At 43.4% G+C, this 23,334-nt stretch overlaps 1 long non-coding RNA gene across 2 annotated transcripts in view; it reads right to left on the reverse strand.

Annotated features, from left to right (window-relative positions):
• LOC139076683 (uncharacterized) overlaps window positions 1-20,820 on the reverse strand; it is a 42,765-nt gene extending 21,945 nt beyond the window's left edge. For both annotated transcript variants that reach the window (XR_011528571.1, XR_011528570.1), the window contains exons 1-2: window positions 20,451-20,820; window positions 20,025-20,134 (exon numbers count right to left, since the gene is read on the reverse strand). This is a non-coding gene — a long non-coding RNA (uncharacterized lncRNA). The remainder of the gene's footprint in view (window positions 1-20,024; window positions 20,135-20,450) is intronic.
• Between the last annotated feature and the right edge of the window lie 2,514 nt (window positions 20,821-23,334).

Below are 23,334 nucleotides of genomic sequence, written 5' to 3' on the forward strand. Positions count from 1 at the left end.
CAGATACCAGTGCTGGAATAGGAAAGCAAAGCAGCTGTATCAAACTTTGATGATAAAAAAAAAAGGGAATGGAAAAATTGGGGATGGGCCATTCGTTTGCTTTCCGTGTAGTTCTCCAAACAGGCTCCATCATGCACAAGGCGGAGAAAGCAGTGACTTCATTCCACTTCGATGAAGAACTTATCTAACCTTTGACCTCAGGTGAAGGATGTCTCTGACCCACACTTTAAGGGTTCCGATAATGGCACATGCCAACCCCCGATGGGATTCAGGCACCTGTGTGGGCTCGTTCCTGCTCAGAAGAACCTGCCATCTTGACTCCCTCATGCTCAGTCAGAGGAGGAAGGGAAGGCTCAGGGACAGAATAATGTTCGACTCACTCTACACCCCAAAAAGCCATGGGGAGAAGAACTGCTCCCACACTTCCTGGAGCCGGGAGGAGTCGGGAAGGCCATGGGAGAGATTAGGGATGGAGAGGACCCCGTCAGGAAACAAGGCTTGAGTCAAGCCAGCCACTTCAGTGCAGACAACCCCTTACAGCAAGACTTTTAACGTTCAGTTAACAAACATTTACAGGAGGCTTGCTCTGTGCCAGGCGCTGTTGTAAGTCCTTTGAACATGAACTCTGCAAATCCTCACAGCATCCCCTTGAGGAGGTTCTCATGTTACCTCCATTCTACTGGTGAAGAGACTGAGGTGCAGAATGGTCAAGAAACCTGCCTGGTGTCACACAGCTGTCGATGAGGAAGCCTGAGGATGCTGCAGCCAGTCGCCAACCTCACAGAGGGGCTGCCGCCACCACCGGCCATTCTGCCTTGGGCCCTGGGCAGGCTGCATGTGGGGGAGAAGGGGAGAACAAGTGGCCAGAGATACGCCGCAAACTGAGCCTAAAGGTTAACAGGGCTGCGTCTGCACCCTAATCGTTATCGTTATACAAGGAATTGGTGATGTTTTACTGGGCTCACTTATCTCAGCATTCCCACACGTCACCCATGCACAACTGAGAATCACAGGGAAAAACAGCCGGGAGTCAGCTCGTCTCTGACACCAATTAAGAACATGTTTCAGGAGGAATGTGGGGGAATTCTCGAGACAACCACGCCCTGCTTCCTCATCTGAAAGGAGCCCCCAAAATGCAGACTCAGCACAGCACCTCAGAACGTGGTCTACCTCAGAGACCAGAACACGTGAAACGTGAAGGAGAAAAGGTAAACTGCCTCAAGTGGTTGTCGCCACAACAAAGCTGTGTGATAACCCCCAAACTCAACGACTTTGCTGGGACAACTGGATATCTACACGCAAAAAAAAGTGATTTCCACCCTTACCTCATTCCATATACAAAAATTAACTCAAAATGAATCAAAGACCTACATATACGAGCTAAAACTATAAAATTTTTAGAAAAAATGTAGGAGTAAATCTTCATGACTTTGGAATTGGCAATGGATTCTTAGATATGATAACAAAAGTACAAGCAACAGAAAAAAAAATGAATAAATTGGACTTCATCCAAATTTAAAACTTTTGTGCTTCAAAGGACACCGTCAAGAAAGTAAAAAAGCAACCCAGAGAATGAGAGAAAATATTTGTAAATCACACATCTAATTAGGGTCTAATATCCACAATATATAAAGAACTCTTATAACTCAATAATAAAAAGTCAACCAACTCAATTAAAAAATAGACAGAAGAGTTGAATAGACATTTCTCAAAAAAAGAGACCTAAATGGCCAATAAGCACATGAAAGAATGCTCAATATTATTAGTCATTAGAGAAATGCAAATCAAAACCACCATCAGATATCTCTTCACACCCACTAAAATGGCTATAATTACAGAAAGGAAGAGCAAGAGAGAAAGGAAGGAAGGAGGAAGGAAGGAAGGAAGGAAGGAAAATAAGAGTCTGTGAGGAATCTTCTTACATAGCTGGTAGGAATGTAAGAGTGCTGTCACTATCCAAAACAGTTTGACGGTTCCTTGAAAGCTAAATATAGAATTACCGTATGATTCAGCAATTCCACTCCAAGTTATACACCCAGAATAATTGAAAACAGGCATTCAAACAAAACCTGTACACAAATGTTCACAGCAGCACTATCCATAATAGCCAAAAGGTGGAAATAACCCAAATGTCTATCAACTGGCTAACAAAATGCAGTATACCCATAAAATGGAATATTATTCAGGCATAAAAAGGAACGAGGCACTACATGCCACAACATAGATGAACTTCAAAATCATTATCCTAAGTGACACAAAAGGACACATATTTACAATTCCATTCATATGAAATATCCAAAATAGGTAAATCTGTAGAGACAGAAAGCAGATTAGTGGCTGGCAGGACCTGCGGGAGAAAATGAGAAGAGACTGCTTAATGAGAATGGGGTATCCTTGTGGAGTGACAAAAATGCTCTGGAACTAGGTAGTGGTGATGGTTGCATAACATTGTGAATGTACTAAATATATACTTTAAAATGGTTAAAATGCTGAATTTTATGTGAATTTTACCTAAAAAAACCCTCTCAATGGCTTTGTAAAATAGTTATTTACTCTAGTCACATCTCTGCGGCTCGTCTGGGCTGAGGGTTCTAGCGTGAGCTCGGCTGGCTCGGCTCCGGCCGCAGGTTGGATCAGGTGCCCCACATCGTCCTCACTCCCAGAGGCCACACGGGGCACAGGTTCCTCCTGGTGATGGCAGAAGCACAAGAGGGCACGCCCAGTACTCCAGCACACTTACAGCCTCGGCTTGCGTCGTGTCTGCTAACAGCCCCTTGGCCAAAGCAAGCCACACAGCTGAGCTCAAGGACAAAGGACAGGGACGCACACCCCACTACTGGTGAAAGGGACTAAAAAGTTGAGTGATGACGTGGGTGCACCTGGAGACATGATATGAAGTGAAATAAGCCAGACCCAGAGAGAAAAATACTGCTTGATCTCACTTAGACGTGGAATCTAAAAAAGTCAAACTCACAGAACCAGAGAGTAGAACGTCGCTGCCAGGGGCTGGGGGTGAGGGAAACGTGGAGCTGCAGGTCAAAGGTACAAACTCCCAGTGATCAGAGGAATACGTTCTGGGGTCTGACGTACCGCAGGGTGATTCTAGTTAACAGTACTGTACTGTATTCTTGAAGTTTGCTTAGCAGGTAGATCTTAAGTGTTCTTACCACAAAATAAAAAGTAGCTATGTGAGGTGACAGCTGTGTTAATTAACTCGATTGTGGAGTCATTTCACAATGTATACATAGAATTAATTATCACATTGTACACCTTTAAAAATCACATTGTCCAACCTAAATATATACAACTTTGATTTGTTAATCATACCTCAATAAAGCTGGAAACAAAGAAATAAATGTTATTTTTAGAAAGTTGAATGACCAAACACAAAGATACAGAGAGGGGTAGAGTTGGGCACCCCAGTGCAATCCACGATGCTCTTTCTCTGCACGGCTGACCTCTTCATTCTTTACTCCTAAATGGCAAGAATTCCTCCAGACCTTTTCCACCAACTTTCATAACTTTTTAGAGCAAAGAGTCTCCTTCTAAGGAATATGACCCAATTCATTCAAGGTAACTCTTTCAATCATAGAAAACACAGATCAAAGTGAGTGTTTATAAACTTAGAGAGGCTTTTCCAAGGTTTAGCAGGTGGAATGGATGGGTTCTGGAGCAGTTATAAGGTCCTTGGTATCAGAAAACACATTTTCAAGTGTGTAGGTCTCTCCACCATACATAGCGGCAGATTTTAAATCTGACCATCAGTCAAGGGAAGAGAGAGGACATAGAGGATTGCATAAGAATTCATGGGTCAGTCCTGGAAGTAGCATCCATCACTTCTCTGGGCATTCTCTTGGCCAGAACTCCATCATATGGATGCAAATTTCACAGCTGCAAAGGAGACTGGGAAATGCAATCTAGCTGTGTGCCTAAGAGAAAAAGGCAACTGAGGACATGAATGGTGAGCCCGTCTCTGCCACATTCTGTATTAAGCTGCCTTTATTTGAATGTCAAATCATCTAAAGTTGGCTATAAAAAAGTGCTGAGCTCTTGTTTGTGGGAATTTAGGAGACCATGTCTTCAAGGTTGGAGGAATAGAGGGGAGTCCTGGCACTCGGTTTGAGGACATTAAGCGGCTAGAGAAGTAAGGACAACAAGAGGTAAACAAAAGTCAACTCAGAGGAGTCGAAAACTGCACCAGAACTTGAAGGAAAGCACATGAGGCATCAATGACCCACAGGATCTGATACCTGGAACCCAAATAAGAAAAGTGAGTGAGTTCTTAGAGACAAACACCATCAATAACAGAAGCCTTGACTTCACTTCAGCCTGGCCTGGGGAAGTAAGACCTCCTTGTGCGTTACGTAGTTCCCTGTTCCATTAACAGCTTGCTGCCTAGACTTTTACTGTCACCCTGAATAAATTCAACATTGAACAAGCAATGGAATCAAAGTGATTTGGACGCAAAAGTCTTTCTTCTCTTTCTCTTCCACTCCCGTCCCCAACATTCCCCCTCATTGCAGCGGCCCTGAACAGGAGTAAAGGAAAAGCCAGGCGATGATGCTGTTAACACCTCCAAGGCCCGTGGAAGATAAAATGAATTCAAAAATCGTACTTCCAAAGCACTCACTGTGCTTCGTAGAGCTGGTGAGCTCTTCCTTTCTCTGCCATGACCTAGTCTTCTCCCCTGAAATTTCAAGCCGGTTGCCATTTCCACCTCTCTCAACTGGGGGCTTTATTATCTTAAGGTGAGAAAAGTTTCTTGGGCAGTAGTCTGCCCGGGAGAGAATTCAGAGTGATTTAAGCAGTGCCCATGTGTGTTGGAGCTGGAAGCAGTCTCCAGCTGACACATCAGAGAGGGAACATGTAAGCTCAGATGCCTTTATTATGGGAGGTTGGATATCTCTACAAGCGACTCTCTCTCTTTTTTTTTAACCCTCAGATACTATTTTAATAAAAAGCCACCACAAGTTCTCAGCAAATCACAGCTTTGAAGGAAAATGTGAATCCCTATCAAACCCCAAAGAATTGTTGGAGCTGATGGAAGTCTGAATTCATCGGTTTCCCCACTGCCTCTCCACCCGGTCCAACCAACCCCTCCTCCTCCGGCTCACCCTTGAGTGCGGGATGGAGCTGCAAATCAACGCCTGGGGGACGTCGCATCAGACAATGGGAATGTCTACAGAAAGGTTAAAGCAGAAAGGAAACAGAATTTATAGACTTAGCATTAAAATCTTAAAGGACCTTGGGAACAGCAATGAATCTGACATTAGGGAAGGCAGGGGCTGTCAGAGGCCACGGCAGGAAGGCCTGACAAGGGCCATAAATCTAAGCTAAGAGCCAAAAAAACAGGCATCTTTTCAGGCTGAGGCAGTGTGATGAAAAGATTCCAACCTGGATTCAAAAGAGAGGCAGGGCCACAGAGCATGGTGGGGAAGGAGCCGACCGGGACGCGAATAAAGAACGAGAAGAGCAGCAGATTGCGGGGGTGGGAGAGGGCAGCGGGGCCGGGCAGCAACGGCCACAACAAAGACACCAGCAACACGCATTTGGCCGTGGGGGGAACTTTGAAACTGATCCCCAAAGAAAGGCAACAGAAAAGATGTGGCTGCTCCTTGCTGTGCCTTTGAGACGGCACGCAAAGTAACCTTGTAAGCGACCAGAATTGATGCAGAAAGCCAGGCACCTGGGGCAAAAGAAGGTTGTGGAGGGGGAGCTGGGGAAAGGCGGCAGGATCTGGTGTTACAACAGGAGTCGGGGAGCTGAGAACTCACAGGGTTGCCTTTGATTTTCATTCACTCATTCTGTGTATTTGGGGGTTTTGTTTCCTTCAATTATGCCCTCTGGGGCCCAAGTAAAACACGTTAAGACACTAACTGAAATACGCAAAACCATTGCAACTGAAAATAGCATACCATGAGTTATCATTGAGACGCCAGCTCAAGGGGCCTTCTTGCAGGGCAGGCCCATCGGAAAAGCCAGATCGGCACCACTTAGATTGTCACGGCTCATGCTAACTTCATCTACGTCACAGGGGGAGACATTAGTTCCTCTGCCTCAGTTTCCTCCAATGGAAAAGAAGTTGGCAGGTCTTTGTTGGAAAGGATTAATTAAATTAATATGTTCACAGTATATTTCAAAACCTTTGAGATTAAATTTAATTGTTAATGTAATGATAATGGCATATATATGCACATGCATATATATACCCACTCACTTATGAAATGCAACTTTTTCAGTGTTTTGAAATATGAAAATCAATATACCTTCTCATGCCTTACATTCCCCTCCATTCCATTTACTTTCCACACTTCTCTTTTTCCTCGTTGCTTTCCCCTTCTTCTCAAATTTCTGTCCACTTTTCTTTCCTAGCTTCCATCTTCTCTCTCTTTTCTGCCATTTTGACCCTCCTCAGTTTCTCACCTCCCCTATTTGCTTGGGAAAACAGAGAGCATCTCCGAGGCAATGTCATTTCATAGGTGAGTACATCTGGTCATTAATATTCATGAGTTTTCTTAATCTCTAGTAAAAATAGAAAAAAAAATCTACCTTTGCCTGTGTCAGACTGGCTGATTAGCAGACAGTACTTGAACAGTATAAGACTCTCCTTCTTTAGAGACTGGAGGTCTGAAAGCCCCAGGGTGGTTGATGCTTTCCTTGGACCAACCAAGGAGAGGGCAAGTCAGCAAAGTTGAGAGATGATCTTGGGGGAGAAATTGAAGCCTCAAAGTGATAAGGATAATCATAACCTTCAGGTGGTCATCTTTTCACATCCCAGACTCACCAGCAGATCAAAGGGGTTTCCAAAAAGTTAAGAATCTGAGACACTAGAACCTACTAAATAAATGCCCTAAAGTGTTTTCTGTTGCCTGTAAAAAGTCGATGTGGATCAGGAAAAAGCGGCTGCGTGACTCAGACCTGGCATGTACTGTCTTAAAACGCAGAAAGGAGACAAAAATGTCTGTGTAAAAGGTAAAGGGTGTGTAAAGAGTAAAAGCAAAACAAAATTAAAAAGATGGAAAAATAAACACCACTTCAGATACAAGGAAATTCTGATATCTAGGACCTCCCCTACGAAATAACTTTTTTTTTTTTTTTTGCTTAAGTCAACGTATCCATAAATAAATGAACTTCATCTGACTTCTAACTAACTCATTTGGTGAAAAGCTAGTGGACTAGAAGTTTATTTGCAGAACTGGGGTCTTTCAGCAGCTCAATAAAGGCTTCCTGTTTGACTTTGGGCAAGTTATTTAACTACTTGATATCTAAAGTTACTCATCTGTAACGTGAGTAAAACAATATGATAGCCATGTTATCTTTGGCTGTCGGGCTGCTCGCAACTTTGAATGTGTAACTCAATCTCACAGAGGAATTTCACAGAATTAATGAATATCTGCAAATGCTGAAGGGCCTCAGGTTGAATGCTGACTTCATGGAATTATGGCTACAGAGCAGCTGCTAATCGCGCCGGCACCATCACCCCCCCTCCTAGGTCATCACTCTCTCCTGTCCCGTCTGTACCCTTACATTTAAGAATAAATCTGTCCCCTCTTCCTAGAAGGGCTTCTCTCCATCCCACCATCCATTAGAGCCCCTACCACACCTTCCCTCTAGAACGCACAAGAAATCTTGTTGACTTTGACTTGTCTCTTCTTCCTCCCTCCTTACACCTTATCATCGGGTTTCTGTCCATCACTCTATACGGTTTTATTTGCCTCAAACTCTAGAGTGCCCCTACGTACAAATCTTTCTACAAAGCTGGGTTCTTCTAACCACTTTTTCTAGTGCTGTGATAGCTTATGTCTAGACTTCCGAGATGCCTCCACGCAGTAGATCACCTCCGACTTTTCCAGTGACTCCTCGGCAGATTCTATTTCTCTTCCTGCTCAAGGACCATCCCTTCTAACTCTTCCCCATATAGTATTTCCAGTAAGTGGGTCATCTAAACATTTAATTTTCCTATCAACTGTATGTCTGACCTCCAGATTCTACTCCTTATCTCTTTTAGATCTGCAGCATGAATTCTGTCAAGATACATGTGTCAGTTATCCAGTGTCACAATAATAATGCATAAGAAACCATCTTAAAACTTAGTGGTTAAAATACTAACCAATTTTTGTTGCTTGTGAGTATATGAGTGCTCCGGGTGGTTTTGTGACGCGAGCCTGACTTGATTGATCTCAGCTGGGTGTGTTCATGCACCTGCCGTTTTCCCAAGGAGTCCACCACAATACTTTGGCATAAATGTCCTGCCATCATAAAAGGCCAAGCAAAGAAAAAGCTAGCCTTTTTGCCTGGCCTTTTTGGCAGTACTGTCAGCATTCCAAGACCTTAAGCTCCCTATGCTTAGAAATTTAAAACCATCACTCAATCTACTTCAAAATTTCAGCATTATCTGAATCTTTGTTTTCTCCTTATCACATCCTGTCTAGGCTCTTGAAATAATTTCCGTACAAACCTCCACATTTCGAGGGATCCATCACCCCCTTCAAGTCATCATAAATGGAGATCTACATTCTCCTTCTACAAGCATCACTTTGACCCTCTCAGCTTCTTGTAAAAATCTCTGCTCCTGGTCACATCTTTCCACAAACATTTGCATGTATATGCACAGGCTGGTGTGCCACATCTCAAAAATTAACAGTAGAAGGGAATCGATAGCTGAATGTTTAAAAAAATGGAAAAGAAAGAAAAGAAACAACAAAATTAATGACACAATAGTTGAAATCCAGTTTATCTATTTCTTCTTATTGAGCCAAATTCTGGAAAACTCTGAAAATAACATACTAACGTCTTCAATCCACTCACTCATGTTGTATATCCATCTCTGACTGCTTATAATAAACATACATAATTGTTGGAAAACTCATTAATCCAGATCTTGTTGATATGGCTACTGTCAAAATTAATCATCTCTTCTCAAGCAGGATAGTTTCCTGTTGTTAAATTCACTGGAGCCCATGAGTAAAACAAAACGTGCCTGGATTTTCCAAAGTATATTTGAAAACTATAAGAAGATCCAAACTCAGTCAATAACTTCCAGAACTAAAACCTATAGTTTAGGTATAATATCCTATTTAGGCAAGAAAATGGAACCATTTTTCATAAATTTGCTCATTTTTATTCTCAACCTTTACTTGCTGTTCTGCCAAAAATGCCTGTGTCTCTACCTTACCTCTTCTTAAGCCCAGTTCCTGAGGGCAAGGGCTTGGTCCCCACCACTCTTCTCTTCTCCAAGCTTCCCCACATTGCTCAGCACATAGTTGGAACTCAGTAAGTATTTACTCTTTATGGTGGCAGTATGGGGCCCATTTCAGTGGACCACCTCTTCGTCAGTGGACCTCACAAAGGCACAAACTTACAACGGAAGAGCGCAGTCTTTTGAACATCTGGAATAAATGCCAACACTCTGGTCTGAACACTCTTCTCTGGAGATTTCAAATTTGTCTTTCTCTTGAGTTTGTATGTGTGTGGCTACAGCTATTGTTCTTGAAAACCCAACGTCTGGTGCTTTTTCTCTGGATTAGTTTGGACTCACAGTCTCAAGCTAACTTGAAGCCTTTCATAGGTGCCCTTGATTCCTTTTTTGGAACTTTGGTCCCCTTTACCCTTTCTTCACCCTGTGTCTCTAGCGCCTCGATTTCCGGGTCTCAGGCCAACGCTGAAGGTCTTTGGAGGGAGCATCCCTCCTCCCACCGATCTGTTCAGCGTAAGTCTAGCCCTTTGCCTTCTCTGTTTTCCACGGCTCAGTCATCACTAACCACCATACGGAATCTCCAATGCTGCTTCCATCTATACACTTCCAGGTATCCTGTGCCCAGTCTTGGGGACTACTCAGTCCTCTTTGGTTTCCTTCTATTACTGAATCTGATCACTGATTTCTAGTTTCCCCTCCTGCCTTCAGACGAATCAGACAAGAGAATCATACTAACCAAGCAAGAGGGTAGAACCAGGGTAGGGAGGGCTGAAATTCTCAGGTTGTTTTCCTCTTATATCTCCCCATTCAGTGACTTCAAGCCCCAAATTTTGCAAAGCTCCCTCTGACAGAGTTCACCTCAGCCCTCTCTTCTCTTTCCCACAAACTCTTGAGGCCCTAGAAAGTCTTTTTTCAATCCATACAGACAAGCAGTTCCACTTATTAGTTTGATTCAATGCCAAGTTACTTTTCTGAAACACTTTCAGTCTGCATTATAAGCCAACACTCCCACGAGAGCTGGCCTGCCTGCTTCCTTCCCACACTGATGGTGTGAAAGGGGAAAAACACCACCCCTCCACCCCAGCCGAAGAACAATCCCACTCAGGTCTGTGCTCAGCTGAGAGACAACGCAGGCTTCTGGGCCAGCTATTCAGCTCTTCTCCCCATCTTCTTTCACCCACAAAATGGAATAAATGATGAACAGGAAAATTAAACAAAGCAAACAAGATGAATTAAATGAGCTTGTCTTTCCACATGCTCATCTGCATGGTGATGGGGAGCAATTTCAAATCAAGATGCGAGCAGTAGCCAAAACTATTAGTAGGTTGGGAAACGGGGTGCATCAAGGATCAGATTTAGAAAACAGTGCTCTTCTGCCAAACCTCTGAAATTCTAAACAAAAGCAACACTCAGATACATTGAAAAGACCAACCCAAAGTGTCTGGTTTCCTTAACTGGTGCACATAGCAGGGAGAATGTTGGCAGAACAGTTGATTACCATAAAAGAGAGAGCTATGCAGAAACCACATCAGAGTAAAGTCAACCAAAACGAAGTCAAACGTTTGAACTGTTTTGAATAGATTATGATAGCGACTTTAAAATGTTCTAGCCTCGATTAATGAGAAATGCAAATGAACTGACTCAGAAGCAAATCGGCTTCCCCTGTGAAGTGACCCTCTGCCCCTCAGATTTGGGGGTGAAGTAAATACCTGTCAGCTACAGAACTGCTCAGAGGACAGCACATCCACGTGACAGGCGGTTTGAGCCAGGCACGGTGACCATTTCCAGAGAAGAGAGGAGTCAGCCTGGAGCTCAAGTGAGCCTGCAGATCTGCCTTAACCGCCAGCTCCACCCCTCTCTTCCTTTCAGTGAAGAACTACATGGAACAGCTGGTTTTGATCATTCCATCCATGGCAAAGACTGTGAGAAACACATTTATTTTAGTAACACACAGCAACATATATACATTTACACACATGTATTTACACATGCTTTTTCTCTGGGTTGTATATATGTCTATTTATCGTCTAGGGTTGGCAATAACCTTTACCCAGTCTTTCAGAGTGTCCTCTTATGAGCTGTCAACAAAACCTTTCCTAATTTGGGTTCTTGGCAGCTGAATCAAACCACCATTGGAAAACAAACTGCTGGGCTTTCGAAGCCCAGCCCATCCATTTGGGCAGCCCGTTTGCTAAAGGACTCTGACCTCCCCTGGAGACCCTCCCCTCCAAGCCCTTCTTAGCATTATTGTGCTAAAAGAGACTGTGGGGAAACCGATACTGTTTTGAGAATACATGAGTGGTTCTCATCACACTCTCCAGATCCCGTCCAGAGTGGGAGCAAAGACTCAATGATGTGTGGGCTTAGAGCTTCAATGAATCAGGAAAATTTTCCCTAATGTTAATGAAAAGAATAGACGGCAAGTATGAAAGGAGGTTGACAAGATGACTGGGAGTCTTGTTTATGGTTCTGCTTTGCTGTCAGAGGAACAAGCTCTGAGTAACAGCCTTGTTGATAATGAGTTATTTTCATGAGGGCGTTTTAAGTGGGCGGCTCGCTCTCCCCAGATAGCCAGACCGCCTCATGCCAGGGAGCCAGCACCACCCCCGCCACTTCTGCTGCCCGTGGCCTGGGGTTGAAACATGTGAGGCAGCTGTGGGAGACGAGAGCCAGGCATCCTTCTATTTATTTATTTAACTACGCTGCTGGCCGGGCACAATTACAAGGTTTTCCATTTACATGATCTGCTAATTGGATATCCGTACCTGCCCAGTCTTGGTCCACACTTAGAGGCCCTAGAAGCTGGCCCTGGCCATTTCATTCCAAATATGTCCTGGATGCCAGAGTGGCCAGGAAAAACACTTGAGAACAGTGTTCTCAATATTTAGCATGCATAAGAACCACCCTGTAAACTTGGTAAAACACACATTGTCAGGCCCACCTCAAAAGATTCTGACTCAATAAGTCTGCGAATTTGCATTTCTAAGAAGTCTCCTTTCCAACAACCAGGTAATGCTGATGTTGTCGGTCTGCAGACCTCACTCTGAGCAAGGCACCGCGTTGGAGAGGGTTGCTATCAGAAGAGGTCAAGTCATTACTTTCTCTTCAATCAAGTCAACAATGGGTGCTAATTGGAAAGCAATTTTCTGCAGGTAAGAAGAAAGGAATCTGTGGTCTTTCCAGTTTGGGTATTTATCTTTCCCTCTCACTGCTGACCTAATCCTGCTCGTCCTTCAAGGCCTGGCCTGAGTCCCCCTGGAGCCTCAACCAGAAACTCCAACCTGCACTAACATCTCCCCCAGCTGCACTTCTACTGCACTTCAACACAGGGTTGCCTACTTTTGTTCTTAATTGTTCACTAATTGCTCCTCGCATGTGAATTTTGTCATAGACCTAACTCTAATGCAATTGGACAAAGGCTCTCTCAACACTCACAGAACAAGGAGTAGACACGGAATGCTCTTTAAAATGAATTTCAAAGATCAAAGCAGAATTGAATTAGTGTGCCTTTGAATATAAGAACAGGTAACATTGGAGAGCTGCGAACACAAAGGAGTCGTCAAATCAACCCTTCTCCATGCCATTTTGGCCGTGGTTCTAAATTTTTTTGTTTGAAGTGGCTGGCACAAGATAAAGAGAGACACTGCTGTGTGGAACACTTAATAACTTACCTTTTCTGGTATTTTTTTATAGACAGGAATTAGTTCAAACTGTGCCCAAGATGTTCCCAGATTGAATGCTGCTGCAGAAAATAGATTAAAATAATATGTAGGAGACTGTGGAATGGCAATGTGAGGAGTACCAAAGCCCCTCTCCTCGAGTAAATACCATTGAACTACTGAAAATTATATCAGAACAACCATTTAGTCTCTGAAAATTTTCCTAAGGACATACATCAAATGGAGAAATGGTCATTTAAGAAAATCTACTAAATCTTAATTTAATATACTATGTACATTGCAAGCCCTAGGACAACCACTAAGAAAATAATTCCAAAAATATATAGTTAAAAAAATCATTAAAGGAATTAAAATGTTACACTAGAAAATATTCTCTTAAAGCAAAAGAAGGCAGCAAAGGAGGAACAGAGAAACAAAAAGCTCTGAGAAAGATAGAAAGAAAAAAGAAAAATGGCAGACATAAATCCAAACATATCAATAGAAACAGTAAATATGAATAAACGATACAATCCAATCAAAAGGCAGAGATTTAGGATAAGAAATAAGACTCAACTATATGGTGTCCACAGGAAACACATATTAGATTCAAATATACAAGCAGGTTGAAAGTAAAAGGATGGAAATAGACATATACAAACAGCAACCGTAAGAGAGCTGGGGTGGCTGTACTCCAGCTGGACTGATGTCAGATGAAATAGACATTAAAACAAATAAGGCCACTAAATCATAAGATAAGAAATACATTTTATAATGTGTTTTTATGAGATAAAATGGGACATTTTATAATGATGAAGTTAATTCATCAAGAAGATATGGCAATTATAAACCTATATGCACCCAACAGCAGAGCCTCAAAATACATGAAGCAAAAGTTAACAGAATTGAAGGGAGAAAGATCACTCAACAATAATAGTTGGAAACTTCAATACCCCAAATTCAATAATGGATAAAACAACTGGAGCGAAGACTGACAAGGATATATAAAACTTGAACAACGCTATAAACCAACCAGACCTAATAGACATCTAAGGAAGACTCCACCCAACGAGAGAAGAATATACATTCTCCTCTAGCACACATGCAACATTCTCAAGGATAGAATATACTCTGAGCCACAAATAAAACCTCAATAAATTTAAGGAGATTGAAACCATATAAATTATTTTCCAACCACAATGGAATTAAATTAGAAACCAATAACATATGGAAATTTGGAAAATATATGAATATGCAGATATTAAATACACACTCCTGAATAATCAGTTAGTCAAAGAGAATCATAAGTCATAAGACAAATAAGGAAATACTTTGAAATGAGTGAAAATAAAAACACAACATTCCAAAATTTATGGTCTGTATCTAAAGCAGTGCTTAGAGGTAAATTTATAGCTGTAAATGACAATGTTAAAAAAGAAGGAAGAGCTCAAATCAATGACCTAGTCTTCCATCTTAAGAAACTGGAAAGAAAGAGAAAACTATACCCAAAGCAGGAAGAAGTAAGGATAGGATAAAGAATAGAGTAGAAATAAATGAAAAGGAAAATAGAAAAAGATCAACAAAACCAAAAGTTGGTTCTTTGAAAAGAACAACAAAATTGACAAACCTTTAGCTAGACTGACCAAGAAAAAGGGAGAAGACTTAAGTTACTAGGATTAGGATTTAAAGAGAGACATCACTACTAACCTTACAAAAATAAAAAATAATTATAAAGGATTTATGTTACACTATTAGGAATATGCCACAGTTCTTGGATATTCTGCTTCCATTTTTTCATTCATTTTTATCATTGCTTTTCAGTTTTGGAAGTTTCTACCTTCTAGTTCACTGATTCTTTCCTCAGCTGTGTCCAGTCTACTGAGGAGCCCATCAAAGGCATTTTTCATTTCTGTTATGGTGTTTTTTATTTCTAACACTTTCTTTTAACTTATTCTTGGAGTTTCCATCTCTCTACTTACATCACTCATCTGTTCTTGCATGTTGTCCACTTTTTCCATTACAGCCCTTAGCATATGAATCTGTTATTTTATTTCCCAGGCCAGTAATTCCAAAATCTCTGCCATATCTGAGTCTGGTTCTGATACTTGTTTTGTCTTTTCAAACTGTGTCTTTTGCCTTTTGATACATCCTGTCATTTTTTTTTTTTTTTTTTGAAAGCCAGACACGACATACTGGGTAAAAGGAACTGAAGTGAATAAGCCTTTGGTGTGAGGTTTTATGTGTCTGGCTAGGTGTTAAGCTGTGTTTACTGTTTGCTGTAACAGTGAGCATAAAAGGCTAAGATTTCCTTTAGCGTCCTTATTTTTGTTCCCCTGTCATCTCTGGGTTTTCTGACACTGCATTAGATGGAGTCTGAGCCCTGCCATTCTTTTACCTACAACCTGCTGCTATCATGCAGGAGCTTGATTGATGTAGTGATAAGGTGTGGGGGAAGGGAGACCAAAACTAGGTCTCCATTGTTGTGTGAGTCTGCCCCTGGGCTGCGATCTTCACAAGCTCTTCTTAGGTTTTTTCCCCCAGAGGTGACACAGGAAGGCTAGTGGGGGCTGGAGTTGGCCATTTCTCCTCCTCCACATCAAGGGCTGGAGGGGGCTGGAGTTGGGTATTTCTCTTTCCCCAGATTCACTAGACTGGCAAAAATAGTTTCTTTTGAGGGCACTCTTTTGTTAAGGAGCACAGAATCTTCTGGGCATATTTCACAATGGTTACTTTTGCTCTCCTCCTGCTAAAAGCACAAGGAGACACCCAATATTCACACTGAGAACCTGATGAGGTTCCTAGGGTTAAAACTCGTAAAATGTGGGGATTTGTCTAAGGAGGGACCCTCAGAGTTTTTAATTCTCAAGCTAGTCCACACCGAGCCTATAGCAATTCATCAATCTCAGGTTAAGCTTTCCCACCAGGACCGCTCCAGTGGCTGACGTCTGCTCCTGGCCTTCTCCTCCTGGTAAGCTGTGACTCTTCTATCCGCCTCTCCCTGCAGTTTGGGGGCAGCGGTTTCCCCTATGACCTCAATTCTCTGTTGAACATAAGAAGAGTTGTCAGTTTTTGGTTTGTTCAGCTTGTTTGCTTTTGTGAGGATGGCAACTATAACTTCCAAGCTCTTTACGTGCCAGACCGGAAACTGGAAGTCATAAGGAAATGTGAACAATTGTATGCCAACAAATGAGACAGGTTAGACAAAATGGGCAAATTCCTAGAAAGATACAAACTACCAAAACTGACTCAAAAAGAAATAGATACTCTTAATAGACCTGTAACAAGAGATTGAATTAGTCATTTTAAAACTTCCCACAAAGAAAAGCCCGGCCCAGATGGCTTCACTGGTGAATTCTACCAAACATTTAAAGAAGAATTGATGCCATTTTTGCAAACTCTACCAAAAAATAGAGAAGTAGTTCTTTCCAAGTCATTTCATGAGGTCAGCACTAACCTGATACCAAAACCAGACAAATACACCACAGACTGATATCCCTTATAAATATAGATGCAAAATTCCTGAGCAAAATACTAGCAAACCAAATCCAGCATCATATAAAAGAATTCTATCCACGACCAACTGGGATTTATCCCATGAATACAAGGTTCGTTTAACATCCAAAAACCAATGCAATATACCATATTAGTAGAATAAAGAACAAAATCCACATGAGCATCTCAATAGATGCAGAAAATACATATGACAAAACCCAGGAGATTTTCACTATAAAAATCTAGGAATAGAAGGGAACTTCTGCAACCTGATAAAAGTATCTATGAAAAAGTACAACTAACATCATAGTTAATGATAAAGTATTGAATGCTTTCCCATTCAAATTAGGAACAAGACAAAGACATCCACCCTTGTCATTTCTATTCAACAACGTACGGGAGGTTCTAGCTAGGCAATTAGGCATGAAGAAGAATAAAAGGCATCAAGGTTGGAAAGGAAGAAGTAAAATTCTCTAATCATGATGACATGATCTTGTATATAGAAAAGCCTAAAGAATCTACTGAAAACCCTTAGGACTAATGAACAAGTTTGGCAAGGTTGCAGAATACAAGATCAATATGTAAGTATCAGTTGCAGTTCTACACACAAGCAAAGAAAAATCCAAAAATAAAATTAAGAAAACAATTCCATTTACAATGGCATCAAAAAGAATCAAATACTGAGGAATAAAAAGCACAAGATCCATACACTGAAATCTACAAAACATTGTTGAAAGAAATTTTAACAGATCTAAATAAATGAGGAGACATCCCATGTTCATGGATTGGAGGACATGATATTGTTAAGATGGCAATACTCCATAAATTGATCTACAGACTCAATACAATCCCTTTCAAAATCCCAGCTGACTCCTTTTTTTGACAGAAATTACAAGTTGATTCTAAAATTCATCTGGAAAAACAAGGGACCCAGAATAGCCAAAATAACCTTGAAAACAAAGAACAAATTTGGAAGACTTGTGCTTCCCAATTTCAAACTTACTGTAAAGCTACAGTAATCAAGAGTATGCTACTGGCACAGGAATAGACATACAGATCAACAGAATAGAATTGGCAGCTGAGAAATAAACCTTAAATCTATGATCAATTGATTTTCAACAGGGGTACTGAGACAACAAAAATGGGGCCAGAATAGTCTTTTCAAAAAATGGTGCTGGGGGAGTGGCCCAGTCACGTAGTGGTTAAGTTTGCATGCTCCACTTCAGCGGCCCAGGGTTTGCCAGTGCGGATCCTGGGCGTGGACTTACATACCACTCATCAAGCCATGCTGTGGAGACATCCCACATACAAAATAGAGGCAGATTGGCACAGATGTTAACTCAGTGACAATCTTCCTCACCATCAACAATGGTGCAGGGACAACTGGATAGCCATACAAAAAAGAATGAGCTTGACCCCCTTCCTCACATCATACGTAAGAATTAACTCAAAATGGATCATAAACCTAAAAAAAAGAGCTAAAACTATAAAAATCTTGGAAGAAAACATGGAAGTAAGTCTTCATGACCTTGGCTTGGGCAATAGTTTCTTAGTTATTACACCAAAAGCACAGCAACAAAACAGAAAATAGATAAATTGGAGTTCATCAAAATTAAAAACTTTTGTACTGCAAATGATACCATCAAGAAAGTGAAAAGACAACCCACAGAAAGGGTAAAATATAGTCAAATCATACATCTGATAAATGACTTGTCCTCAAAATATAGAAAAAGAGGGAACATTTACACCTACAACTCAACAAAAAGCTCAATTTAAAAATGGGCAAAGGGTCTGATGAGGCAGTTCTCCAAAGAAGACACACAAATGGTTAACAAGCATACGAAAAGATGCCCAGTTATTAGTCAATAGGGAAATGCAAATAAAAACCACAAGAACACTCACCAGAATGGCTACAATAAAAAAGACAGACAGTAACAAGTGTGGCGAGGATATGGAGAAACTGGAACCTTCAGTGCATTGTCGGTGGGAATATAAAATGATGCAGCCACTTTGGAAAACCATTTGGCAGTTCTTCAAAAAGTTAAACACAGAGAGTTACCTTCTGACCCAGCAATCCCGTATATACACTCCTAGGAATCTATCCAAGAGAGTGAGTACCCTCTTGCCTGGCTGGATTCAAGTGCTCCCATTATGCCATCAGGAATCTCAATAGAAGATAGATAGGTAGATGATAGAAGATTGATAGATATAGATCGATCGATACATGATAGATAGATAGATAGAAGATTAGAAAGATAGACGAGAGAGAGAACTAGATTTATCTCAGCCCTGCTTTCCTCTGTGTTGACCTTGTTCCCTGTTCTGTCAAGATGACCACCAGCCACTCCAGGCTCACAGTCTCCCAGTTCAGCCGCTCCAGTGGAAAGAGCACCTTTCCAAGTACCTACAGACAACACTCCCAGACTGCTTCTCATTGGCCTGCTTCAGGACACTTGCCCATCACTCAGTCAACCAGTGGCCTGGGGAATGGCCTTTGTGGTTGATCTGACCGAGAGGTCATGCTCATCTCTAGGTGGGTGATGAGGAGACACACCTGGCACATGTGCTGTGGTCCCCTGAAGGGATTTTGAGATGCTGATGACAGAAGTGGGTATGGGAGTTGGGATCCACTACAGTGATAGAAAGTATAACTTAGAAGCAGGTTGTCATTAAACCTTCTGAGCTTAGGAACAGAAAGCTCTATCATGATCCCTGGAAATGATTTTTAAACCAATCTGAAAAAAAAGTTGTGCTCAAGGTTGAATAATGAACTTTAATTAAACATACAACCACACAGATGGTGTCTCTTGAAAAATTTCTAAGACAATAGCAAAAGTTGAAACTCTTTGTGGTTTGGATGCACCAGTCCTTATGATGAGATTGCGGGACTCGGCACAGTGTTGTCAGATGGTTCCTATTCCAAGCTTTCGGTTTTATCACAGTGTGTACGGAAAGCTGACTTCCAATGGCAGCACTGGAGGCAGAGCAGTCCAATCTCTGCCCTAAATGGGATGGGGGGAGGGTGCAAATCCAGGAGTTCAAGGATATTGTGTTACAGCGTTTCCTGTGTGTCACCTGCACAGCAAAGCCGGCTCCCGTCGGTACCTGCTTCACCCTGAACAAGCTGCAGCCCACGACCAGTGGCAGAGCCTTTCCGGACGGCTGAATTTCAGTCCGGCTTCCTTGATCCTAGCAGTGGCAATCTTTGTCATCTTAGCATAAATTTCTAGCAAAGTTTTTTAAATTAATATTTTATTAAAAACACACATAGGTCCTTAAATGGCCTACTACTGATCACCTCTTTGGGGTTTTTCCACAGCTTAGCATTTTACATGTATTAATTGTTCTCTGCATACAGAGGCCAGATTCTGTCTTGCATTTTTTGTAGCTTTCATAGCAACTCTGCAGAGTAAATGTTAGAGAAAATTTTTTTAAATAACACCAGTTTAATGACTCAGAATGTTATCTTGCCTGGGAACACTACTACTAGGAATAATGATATAGCATTTATTATATTATTAAATATAATGGCATTTATTAAGCACTTACATGTACTAATTTAATTTTCACAAGACTTTCAGAGGATGGTACCATTTCAATAATGAGGAAACTCAGAGAGGTAAACTCATTTACCCAACGTCACACAGCTAGTAAGAGATGGAGCCAGAACTCAAACTCACATTCTGGCCAGTGCTTTTAACCACCTCGCTGGCATTTCGAGGGCAGCCTCTATGTCATCATATCCATCAGGAGCCCTGGTGACCATCACCAGGCCCGGTTCCTGCAAAGACTAGAAAGGCACAGATGTGAAACAGCGTGCACACACACACACCCAACACATACACCCACAACCCTCACACACGCCTGCATTGCTTCTTGCCTGGCCAATCGCACCACCCTCTCTCTCCTGTCGCTTCCTCAGAAAGGCAGCCAACAGTGTCAGCCGTGGGGTTGGAACTGGAGCCATTTCCTTCCTGGGGGACTGAAAGGCGTCAGCCCCTGCCCTTCCATGTTGGTGAGACACCCTGCCCCCTCGCACTGTCCAGTGAGGATCAAACAAGCCTGTGCGGGGCTGGGCCTTGGATGCACGGGGGTAGAATTTGTACCTGAGGAAGATGTAGTGTCGATTTGCCTTTTTCAGGGTGACCAGGGCCACCAGGCCCCACACCTCTGCTCGTGGCCCCCGGGAGCCCTGTATGGCCAGAGAGGATCAGTGTGCCACCCTCTCACGCAGCCTGTCTCTCGGGAAAGCAAAGCAACAGGGAGAAAAGTCCACAGCTGGCCCTGCTCCTCTCTAGGTCAGCCTAAAGGGACAATCCCGGGTCCTTCTACCCCTTCCCGGGTGCTCTAGAGCTACAAATTCACAGTTGCCGAGATGCCGTGGCAGCCAGCTTTCTGAGAGGAATCCAGTCCCCTGCACCAAGCTAACCCTAACCCTAACAGTGAGGCCCTGACTGGGGTCTTCTCTCAACCTCTGAGGTCATAGACGTGACCCCAGACATGGAACACAGAAACAGAAGGTTCCACATTCTTCAGGCTCAAAGGGGGCTCCGCGCTCGGGGGCAGAAGCGGAGAACTGGCCTGCCGATCTTCCTCACGAGGAGGTGAGGGGGGAGGCGTGGGAACTCAGAGGCTGTGTGACAGAAGAGAGTGGCTCCCCTCTCCTCAGAGCCTCCCTCACCACATTTAGCAGCGTCTGCAAGAAACGGAGGAAGGCGTCTGGGTTGGTGGGCTCCGTAGCCTTTGGCCTTCCCGTCCTGTCCAACGAGCAGGACCTGAAGCCAGGTGGCTGGAACGAGAGTGCCAGCGTCAGAAGAACTAAAGATGCATCTACCTCTGCCGTAAGCCCAGCAATGAGGCCACGGAGAGGAGAGACTGGGCTGCAGGCGCACCTGACACCACTGAGCCATGAGCCAAATCGGGGCGACAACAAGAGGATGTGGCACCAGGCCACCACTGGGGGACGTCGGAAAGATGGGGTCCAGGCTCGCAAAGCTTAGAAATTGCTGAGCTCCCAACAGACCCCTGGGGGCTTGTTGGGGTTTCCACTTCTCCACACCAAACCCACGGTCAACATCTGCACCAGGCAATGACCTCCTGAAAGAAAGCAAGCAAGCCCCTGTCCCATCCCTCCAGCCAACCCCCGCCACCACCACCACACAGGGGAAATGCACAGAGAGGGAGGGTGTGCGAGCAAACAGACCACGCCTTCCTCCTCTCCAAGCCTCGGCTCCAGGGACACGGCCAGGGCTGGGAGGAGGCAAGGAGCTCTGAATGGACTCTGAAGTTGAAGTTGAAATTGCAAAATGAATGAGAGTAAGTTCCAATAACCAGGAGACTGTTGCAATAAGCAGAAGTGAGTGTAAAATTATGGAACCCAATTGAGAAGTTGCCAAGGGAACCTGCTGCCCAGGTCATGGTCAACACAGCACAGCCAGTAGGCATTACTAGAAAACAAAGTGGTTTTCGTGTTTATTCTCCAATAAAGTGAGACCTCCCAATCTAAGCTCTAAAGCACCAACGGTGAGTTTAAGGCACATCCATCCTTGCCCGTATGGGCCAAGAATCAAGGCAGTGAGGGCCATGGTTGGGTGCAGAGCCTCCAGTCAGTAAGAACCACTGTGAGACCTGGCACCGCTGCTATCAGCGGTGTGGCCCCGGGCAAGCCCAAGACAGCTGTGCTTCCGTTTCCTCATTCGTAAAGTGGAGATGCTGCAGAGTTCTTGGGAGAATTATCTAAGAGAAGTGGTGTAAAGCATTTAGCCCATGTCTGGTAGACGGTGAGTCCTTAAGTGTTCATTATTGTCCTTACTCCTAATCTCTGCACAGAATCCCACAGTGGTTCCAGATGCCTCCATCTTCCTCCTCAGTTAACACGCCTTCCACTCTCTCTTTTCTTGGCTTTCTTGCCACCATCCTCTCTGACTTTCCTTCTTCATCTCCCCATCTACTGACCTCTTCAGGCTCAGGCCCGGCGCTCTCCTCTCACCTCCACAGTCTCCTTGGGAGACTGAACTTCTTTTCACCTCTTTCAACACCATCGATGGGCCCACAGCTCCCAGAGACGCAGCTCAACCCGGGTGGTCTTCCTGAGCCCACCTGCAGGCTTACAGACCCAGCGCTGACTTGACAGCTCCCTCATGTGTCTCATGGCATCTCAAACATGTCCAAAGGTGAGCTTGGGGTCTGCCCTCCCCACCACTGCCTACACCTGGTTTTCCCACCCAACCCCCTCCAGCCCAGCTAGTTGCTCAAACCAGAAACCTGAAAGGAACCCTCTAAACCTGTGTCTCCGTCACCCTCCACCGCCATCCATCACCAAGTACTCTTAGTTCTACCTCCAAAATATACCCCTAATCCATTCCCTTCTCTCCCCTGTCCACTCCCACCACCGCAGGCCACGCCACCCTCCGCTCTCACACGAACAACGCCCATGGATTCCTAACTGGTCTCCTTGCCTTCACTCTTTTTTTTTAACTTTATTTTGTGGTAAAATATATATAACATAAAATTCACCATTTTAACCACTGAAAAGTGAACAATTCAGTGGTATTTAGTACATTCACAATGTTGTGCAACCATCACCACTCTCGAGTTCTAGAATATTTTCATCCCATTCTCCTCCCCCGCCCCAGGCAGGCCCTGATCTGCGTTCTGTCTCCACAGCTTGATCTTCTCTGGACACCTCCTATCAATGGAATAGTGCAGACTGGCCTTCTGCGTCTGGCTCTTGTCGCTCGGGTGGTGTCTCCCAGGTTCGCCCCCTCTGCTGCGGTGTCAGTGTGTCCAGACTTCACTCCTGTTTATTCTGTGCTCCCACTCTTGCCTCCGATTTATTTTCACAAAGATGCCAAAGTAATCTTTTAAAGGTGCATTATTCTCTTGTTTAGAACTTTTCATCGACCGCCTCCTGTTCTCAGGATAAAGCGCAGCCCTCCTGACACAGCCTTCCTGGGCCCGCACCACGGGGCCTCTCACATCACTGCCCCG

The sequence above is a fragment of the Equus przewalskii genome, chromosome 17, assembly GCF_037783145.1.
Source record: "Equus przewalskii isolate Varuska chromosome 17, EquPr2, whole genome shotgun sequence".
In the NCBI taxonomy this organism is placed as follows: domain Eukaryota; kingdom Metazoa; phylum Chordata; class Mammalia; order Perissodactyla; family Equidae; genus Equus; species Equus przewalskii.